The sequence below is a fragment of the Oratosquilla oratoria genome, chromosome 35 (assembly GCF_046742065.1).
Source record: "Oratosquilla oratoria isolate Oo_2021 chromosome 35, ASM4674206v1, whole genome shotgun sequence".
NCBI lineage: Eukaryota > Metazoa > Arthropoda > Malacostraca > Stomatopoda > Squillidae > Oratosquilla > Oratosquilla oratoria.
In genome coordinates this window covers 11,991,694-12,001,163 of record NC_134811.1, presented here as the reverse complement: position 1 = coordinate 12,001,163, position 9,470 = coordinate 11,991,694, and the positions used below count along the sequence as shown (strand labels likewise).

The following is a 9,470-nucleotide window of genomic DNA, read 5'->3' as shown; positions in this document are numbered from 1 at the left end:
CAGTGAGAGTGTGATGGATATGAATGGAATATTCTGGCGACATCAAATGAAAAAGCGCCATCAAGCACGAAAGCGGTTAATGTCGCGTCCCCCGCAACGTCAAATTAGCCCATCTCGTGAAAAAAAAACCGCGGGAATCAGCGAGAATTCACATTTTGAACAGCCTCATGTTCTGAAATCTTGTAACTATTTTTCGGTCTGCAATTCTCGGATTTTATTTAATTTAATTTTTGTCGTTCTTTTTTTTTTTTAGAAAAAAAAAGGGAAATTATGGAAAAGGTATAATGTAATCAAATTTAAGCATTTCCAAACATCAATCAACATAATGAGTGAAGAAAATATTCCTCCTGGTTTAGATAAACGGCATACGGTCTACGAAAAAAGGAATATTAATACGAACGGGTGTCGTTGGTCAGATCCATTTTACGAACCGTAGTCAGGTCTGGGTGTCACGCCTGCACATCATAACATCGGGGTGAAAGAGTAGAGAAACAGAACGAGGATGAGAGAGAGAAAAAGAGGACGAGAGAGGGAAAAAGAGGATGAGGGAGGAGAGTTAGAGGAGGTATAAAGGCGTACAACTGGGCCAATATTGTCACGTAAGAAGAGTGCGAGAATATAAACAGAAAAGAGCAGAAGAGAGCAGGAGTTGGAGAGAGAAAAAGAAAGAGCAGGAAAAACAAAACAAAAAAATCAATTCATAATTCTATTCAATTCTTGCTCCGGAAGAGTTAATGACAAAAAGAGAGAGAGAGAGGGGGGGGGGAAAGAAAGGGGAGAAGTTTAGATGTGAAGGGGAGGAGGGAGGAAGGGACGACGACAGAGGAAAAGGTGAGAGGAAGGAGACATGGGGGGTGGGGCGAATGGGGTGGGAGGGAGAAACGGGGAGAAGGTGTGTTGGGGGGGATAGCCGTACGGAAACTTTGCGAAAGTTATGCAAAGACAAACACGAGTTTGCCCCCGTGACGAAGGCGAAGAAGGAGGAGGAGGAGAACCAGGAGAAGGAGGAGGAGGAGGAGAAGGAGGAAGGGGAGGAGATTGTAGGGGAAGTTTAGTGTGAGAACGAATCTGGGAGAGATTGTCTGTATGGGAAGAAGAGGGACGAGGACAGTCGATGACTGGAAGGGAAGCGGGGATTGGGGCACCAAGAGACCTACAGGTGTTACAGACGAGGGGGAGGGGGGAGATGGGGTGGGGGGAGACTGGATTAAGGTCAGTGTTCGACATCGCCCACCGAGAGACGTCGCGTCTCTCCAGTTAGGAGACGAATGAAGTTAGTAGATATAGGCTTTCAGAGCGATTTCATTTTCTGTCTGAGATTAAACGACTTGAGAGAAAGGCCCACCAAATGAATTTGTCCTCCTTTTCGAGGACTAAAGGTCCCGAGACCTTAGGGCCTCCGGCGAAGGACCTTAATTGAATGGGGGTCTTAATTATGGGGAGTTTGTATGTACATTTATGGGCACAAGTTCTGAGAGATCCAGTAACTCGAGTTATGAAATTAACCCCCGCGCACTGCAAATGACGCCCTCGACATTTATTCTGACCGCACCTAGACGACTTTATTCAACCTAGACAACACACACGACTCGATGGCGCGGTTGATAGAGTTCCCGGCTGCCGCTACGGAGGTCCCGGTTCGAATCTCGCCCAGCGCTGAAATAATTCCAGTATCGCTACGCTGAGAGTCGTTACTCCAACTCTCGTGGGCGGTGTGTTGAAGGTGTGCGTACGTGTAAGGTCACAGCATTACCCATAGATCGGTCGTATATGAGCTCTGACCTCTCTTTCGGGAGGGAAATAGCTGTCAATCACGAGTCCAACACGTGATCCAAGACCGTGGTGAATCACACAAACGATTCTATTCAGCTACGAAGGTAAAATCGGGCCTCCATATTCAAATTTCGATAGAGCATCAGTAAAAGCAAATTTCATATAAAAATAAAAAATAAAAGCGCCAGGAAGTCAACTGTATTGGTCAAATTTCGTTTGAAAATTTTTCTTTTTATGTTAGATATCTGCTTTAAAGGAAACGCATTAGATAACCTTTCGCGGAGATTACATTTGTATAATTGAAATCCCAGACTGATGAGAGACTTCTGGCCTCAAGTATTGTACTATTCCTGACAATCACACCTGACATAATACGTCAGAACTACAAATACGCATATATATATAAATATATATATATATATATATATATATTCATATGTATACATATGTATATGTATGCATATATACAGTATGTATATATATATATATGTATATATATATATATATTCATATATGTACATATATATACATACATATATGTATATACATATATATATATATATATATATATATATATATATATACATACACATGCCGTTATAGTTGCCTAAATATAATTCTCTTTGTGAAAATTTACTTTCATTGGAAAAGAACTATCATATACCGAAATACATTGAACACTAAACAACAAAACTGGATATCGTCTGGTTCTTATAGACCACGGGTCAGGTTCGGGTGTCCACAATCGTGCCAACCCGGCGGGAGGGAGGGAGGGAGGCTACAATACGCCCTGGACCCTTCCTCCGAACGAGCGGACTCGTCTGGCTTTGCCAGAGCAAACCCGACGAAAAGCAAGCGAGCGGCTGCGACGGATTCGTCCACGGCAGAGACGCACAAGGGAACGTGGAAGAGAGCGGGTAGAAGAGGGGCAAGAGAGAGATGGAAGAAGAGGAAGGCTGTGAACAGGAAGAAAAAAAGAGCGGAGGAGAGGAAAAAAGGAGGGAGTAGGGAGAAAGAAAGAGAGAGAGAGAGAGAGGGTGGCGAGAGCGAAGGAGCGAGCAAGGAAAGGCATGAGAGCCCTTACATGTAAACAGAAGATGAAAGCTTGAGGTTTGACTTCGCATTTAAAAAAAATTAAATGAAAAAATGTGCCTAAATGATAGTGGTTTTACTGTAATGACGAGTAACATCACTTTGAGAAGATGACTCGGTAAGAAGCTATCTTTTTTTCTTCAAGAATGACAATGCCGAGGACACATTTCGAGAATTCTTTAGCAGCGACGAGTTGCTCGCGCTCTTTTTCCATGACACCACGTCATACGCCAAGACTTGGACGGCGACGGTTGAGGCTGAAGACAGACGACAAAATGATGAACCGAAGTAAAATCCAAACAACTGTTCGTCGTGCACTGGAAAACAGGACCGTGACAACCGACTATTTATAATACAAAAATAATTAAATGAATAAATAGATGAATAAATAAATAAATACATAATAAAACAAATAAACATAAATTGATAATATATGAATAGATATTAGATAAACAAATAAACTCTATTTGTGGTTACATCTGTTGTGGAAATAGAAATTACAGTAAAATGTCCAGCTTTTATCATGAAAGCTGGAATCAACTGATGTGTCGATTTTCCAGCATAAAACCAAAATTTCAAAAACACATTATCATGCGATAAACTGAGAAATCAGACGAATGCTTATTTGCCCTTCGTTTTATAAACACAAATAAGAGAACGGATTTTCAGAACAAAAACGAAACTCCGGAAAATGCAAGTTAATCCTTTGCAACGAAAACGCAAACGTACAACACAAACATTATTACTTCATCTATGAAAAGGGAACTGAGGCAGACCATTGGCCGTCTTTTGTTATGGGAACAAGAACGGGCGAAATGTTGTTGACGTGACGGGTGTAAACAGAAACAGCGCACAAAACCTAGCATTCGATTCTAATATAAATAATTAGACAATCGTTTGGTTTCCGTTATCAAAACAGACATCAAAAAGCAAAATGTCGATTACATTCAATTATGAAAAGAAACAACGCAACATGGGTATTCATTCATCTTTTCTAGTGAAAACATAATTTCGACAGCCGTTTGCGTTTCTTTTGTCGTGCAAACCAGAATTGTTTATATATCATAACGAAAACAAAGATCGGATACGGCGCCTCCATCTACTACTTCGTATTAAAAATGGTCCTTTGATAATATAAAAGACAAATTGGCCACAGACACAAAAACACAATTCGAAAGGCAAACCAACTCGGAGCGTCAAGTTGATTCACGCCATGTTTACAGTAATATTTTTAGAAAACGTCTCGGTAATTTCATTTAAATCATTTTCTCGTTCATGTTTCCCCTCCGACAACTGATACAGACTACAAACGTGCAATGCAAACATGCTCGCCTTCACAGCTTTACAGGCTTTGGTCTCGGTGGACGATTCCATTCAGGTGAGGGAGAGGTCCCTGGGTCTGAGTGGTTTATGCAAGACCATTTTCGGCTGGGCACGGACCGGCAGAGAAGAGCAATCTCGCTCCCACGCTCGTAGTCAGGGGAGACCGAGATTGAGCACCGTTGCAATATCAATGACTCCTTCAACATAGCGGAGTACTATTAAGATACTTCTCCTAGTTAAAACCAGCCTGTTTCATTCACCTCCGAACGCGAGACGAAGAAAGTCCCTGGTCGACCAAGAACTGATTTTGTTCTAAGACTCCTGCCTCCTCCCCCCCACCCGCGTTCTTCGAGTGAATTAAATCAGCAGACGACTTCATCAGCCAAAAGTACGTCACACTCTCTGGGGGATTTAACAAAGGGACAGAATTCATCTCGACGTTCGATTCTTTGGCCGCGAACGTTCGGGGAAGATGGATTTTGGTGTCGAACGCCCCTTTCGAACCGTGTTCGGCCACAATAAATTCACCGCTTTACCTCCGTCGCAGCGGGGACAACGCCTCAAATGAATAACATCGCCTGTAACCGCCCTCAACAGCATCCGCGACGCGTCTAGATGTCTCTCGGGAAAGCTTCAATATCAGAACCGTTCCTGACTGATTAGAGTCGTCTGGTTCTCTTGCTCAGCAGAGGAAAATTGTATAAAGCGTGTGTCGAGGGAATGAAGAGTTTGATTAACGAGTGGTTGATCGCTTCCTCAACACAGAAACTATTACGTTCGTGTTCAATCAATTCTTGGATTTGTTCAGTTCTGTTCGATCGCTTCGGAAACAAATACTTCTTTAATCATAAATGTATTCTTGTTCACATTTATTTATTTGCTTGCTCGTTTGTTTAATAATTTGTGTATCTGTTTATTTGTTAATTTATTTATTGATTTATGTGTATGTATGTATTCACTCTTTTATTCATTCATCCTGTTACGTGTTTTTTATTTATGAACCAAAAGAAAAATTGTAAGTTTCTTTTTTCCCATTATACATTACTTGTATTCGCTGAATACCCGCCAATCATACTGGAAACACAGTATCTTGCATTTGTGTGAACATTGTCGATAGACAACCAAGGATGTGGTTGAACGCTTGTTGTCTATACGGTCGAGGCCCTCGACTGACTAGAGCAGCCTGGAGTTTATATTCCCTTGTGAGAAACACCACACACTCAAGTATTAAGAAAAATCTCCATTCATCTCTTGTACGTGGCGTGACAGTAGCTTATTTCATTCCTTTGCAGAAATAAATAAAAAATCGAACAGCCCAGAAAGGCCCGATATCCTGCTCGCTCGATCAGACGTCGACCGACCATTTGCCCTTAAGTGCACTCAGGCGACGAGTCGTCGACCACGTCCTCCCTGTCGACCACAAGTTTCCTCGGGTGGTGCGAATTACTTGGTCGACACAAAGAAACCAAGCAGTATCAGCCAGAATAATTTCATCATAACTGGTAGCAGTATAATATTTGGCATTAGTACTATTATATTGTTTTTATTATCATTAATAACAATAATAATGACAAGAATACTACTACTAGTAATAACAATAATGAAAATGATGATGATAATAATAATTATAATGATAATGATAATAATAACAAAATAATAATAATAATAATAATAATAATAATAATAATAATAATGATAATATTTAATACTACTACTACTACTACTACCACTACTACTACTACTACTACTACTACTACTACTAATAATAATAATAATAATAATAATAATAATAATGATAATGACAATAATAATAGTAATGATAATAATATTGATAGTAATGATAATAGAAATATAAGAAATACTAATAATGATAATAGTAATAGTAATAATAATAAAAGTAATAGTTAATAATAATGATAATATTATTAAACGTGTTATTGTTCCAATCATTATAATTATTTTTGTATTTCTATTATTATTATCACTATTATCATCATTATTACAATTATTATTATCTTTGCTGTTATCATTATTGCCGTTGTCATTATCATTGTTAATATTATTATTATAATTATTGTTGCTGTTGTCATTGTTATCGTAACTATCATTATTACTAATTATCATGAATATAATATGCTTATTTTATCCTTATCTATTAACGTTATTAATGTCATTAATATCGTTATTTTCATTATTGTCATCATTATTCATATAGTTTTTATTACTGATTATTATTAATTTTATTATTATCAATACTATTTCACTTTTATCTTTATTCATTCTCATTATTATTATTAATATTATTACTATTGCTATTAGCATTACTATTTTTATTATTATTATTATTATTATTATTATTATTATTATTATTAGCAATATTATTTGTTATTATTATTATTTTCATTATTATTGTTATCATTATTGATAATATTATTATAATTTTCATTACCATTATTGTTATTATTACTATTATTATAATTTTTATTATCATTATTATTATTATCATCATGACTTTTATTATTATCATTATTATTATTATTATTATTTTCATTATTATTATCATTATTAATAATAATTATTATAATTTTCATTAGCATTATTGTTATTACTATTATTATTATTATTAATATTACCATCATTCTGATTATCATTTTCATCATTATTATTTATTATTATTATTATTATTATTATTATTATTATTATTATTATTATTATTATTATTATTGTTATTATCATTATTATTGCTATTGTTATCAATAGTAGTAGTAGCACTAGTAGTAGTAGTAGTAGTAGTAGTAGTAGTAGTAGTAGTAGTAGTAGTAATATCAGTAGTAGTGTTGTAGTTATAAGCATTACATATACATACATATATATATATATATATATATATATATATATATATATATATATATATATATATATATTGCACAAATAACCCACAATCAGAGTAAAAGAAAAGTTGGGAGAACGTTTACTCCGACTGTAGGTTATTTGTGTGATTTACAAATGTGTTACATTTCTCTGTAGTGAATATATATATATATATATATATATATATATATATATTATATATATATATGTGTGTGTGTGTGTGTGTGTGTGTATGTATATATATATATATGTATATATATATATATATATACATACATGTGTGTGTGTGTGTGTGTGTGTGTGTGTGTGTGTGTGTGTGTGTGTGTGTGTATTCATAGATATTAAATGGAAGGTCAGTTTATAGAACTATGTGATGACCAAAGCGGTACTGTAGTTTTCCACATGGTGTAAAACAGGTACCAAAGTCTAGTCTCTGTCTGCGGTCGTTTTCATTGTCATTAGGGAATACTCCTCCCAACAGCGACAACTGCATTCGAAACGAAATGAAAAAAGTTTTCTTTTCAACAACGACACAGCAGTCAACAATCGAATATTACAAGTTTTATTTCCAGTTTCCAATTTATTCATCTATTTATTTGTTTATTTATGTATTTATTCATTTGCTTGATGCCGCGGATATACTGCAGGCGCGAGCCCTGTAGCGTTCCCTCGCGTGCATTCGTGTCCGCGAAGCCGAAACGCATCGACTGTGAAAACCGACACCCGTAGCGAAATCAGAACGTCCTCATCAGGTAAGTGAGGTGTCTTTCCCCCTCCCCCCGCACCCTCCACCACTCCTCATTAACCACAGCCGTCGACAGAAGATAAGATTACACCCAACTTACCCAAGAAGCAGAAGAAGACTTCAGCCGAGCTCGAGGGAGTCTTTAGCGCAGTGTCCGATGTTCGTGGATGATGGTGATGATCACGGGAGCAGGGTCGTCCCGAGAGAGGTGAAGAGGCGGCAGGTGTTGGGTAGGAGTAGACAGAGGTAGACAGAGGTAAAGAGGAAGAGGAAGGGGAGAGGAGAGGTCGCTGGCTAAGAGTTTAGATTTATTGTCAGCATCGTTTGGCCAAAAGCGAATCGTCGAAAGTCTCCGTTCTTGGACTCCGTTCTCAGATCGGAGGATGATGCTCAGGCCACACTCGAGCTGCTTCTTCTTCTTCTTCTTCTTCTTCCACCCAACCTCGTCCTTCTTCAGTGGAGAAGCTGCTGTTGATGTTGGAGGAGGTGGTGGAGAAGGAGAACCTGACGGAGGCTCATCCGTGGCGTTGTCATCTCATTAGCAAGAGAGGTGGAGAAGGAGGAGGAAGAGGAGGAGGAGGAAGAGGAAGAGGAAGAGGAGTGAAGTTGAATTTTTGCAAGGTCGAGATGGAGTCGTTCCTCGGACAATCTTGTTTTACATTTGCCGCTCGATGGTGGATGTGGTGGAGGCGGCGACCGAGATGACCGATGGATGTGGTGGATGTGGAGATGCGATACGGAATTCAAAAGATCCAGGAACTGACGGCATCCGACTGGAATCGCCCGTCCGTGCGTATGTCGCTCTCATCACTCAGTATAAACATATTCACAAACTCGAAGGTCTCAATTGTACGTAACACAGAATAACTTGCATATACTTTCCTTTTATTATTCCAATTATTATTATTTGTTATCGGTTTCCTAGTTCACTCAGTAATTAGTCCTGCGAAACTCGTCACTGAAGTTAAGTTTTGAGTTCTTCGACAACCATCCTTCTACCGACCGCACTATCACCTCACATTAAAGTTCACTTGTTGAACCATGCATTTGGACCTGTCTACTCCCAAGTCATACTCTACAAGTGGCACTTCACGAATAAAAATTATTCCTTGTGCACGCATGAAGCAACTCGTCGCATCCAATCTGAGCGCGGAGAATGGGCAGTGGAGCAACCGACCCGACGGAGCAGCTTCGACACCTTCCACTCGCTTACCCGATGTACAACTGTCAGAATGAGTGCCACCATACTTATAATATTGTACGGGAAATATCGTACTACGGTTAGAATTTTACAAAATAACAATAGAAAATAGTAAAACGTTCAATTTACATTGTATCAAAGAAACAATTACATAATTGCCTAAATATGAGATAAAGCGGCGATACGACTCAAGAAAACGGAGATAGATTTAACAAAACAGACTTCGCCTGCATCGTACGTCCGTCAGCGTCGCGCGGCACTGGGCCCAGGTACAGAAGCGGCACCTGTGGATTGTTTCCGAGAGCTTCCCGAGTTCGACTTTTTTTAAGTACCATTCAAAGAGCACAATTAATACAAGTTTTTTTTATGTAGCGCGAGCGTAATATTTCATTCATAGTTTTAACAACAACGAGTGTGGTAAAACACTTCAGAGCGTGTTGTGTGAAGCTTCTGTACAGTCGTGGC

General features: G+C 38.3%; 1 protein-coding gene across 1 annotated transcript in view; it reads right to left on the bottom strand.

The window, feature by feature from the left end:
- LOC143018542 (fibroblast growth factor receptor-like 1) overlaps positions 1 to 9,016 on the bottom strand; it is a 307,326-nt gene extending 298,310 nt beyond the window's left edge. The window contains exon 1 of the mRNA XM_076173981.1: positions 7,905 to 9,016. The gene's annotated coding sequence lies outside the window, so the exon portion shown is untranslated. The remainder of the gene's footprint in view (positions 1 to 7,904) is intronic.
- Positions 9,017 to 9,470: the final 454 nt, after the last annotated feature.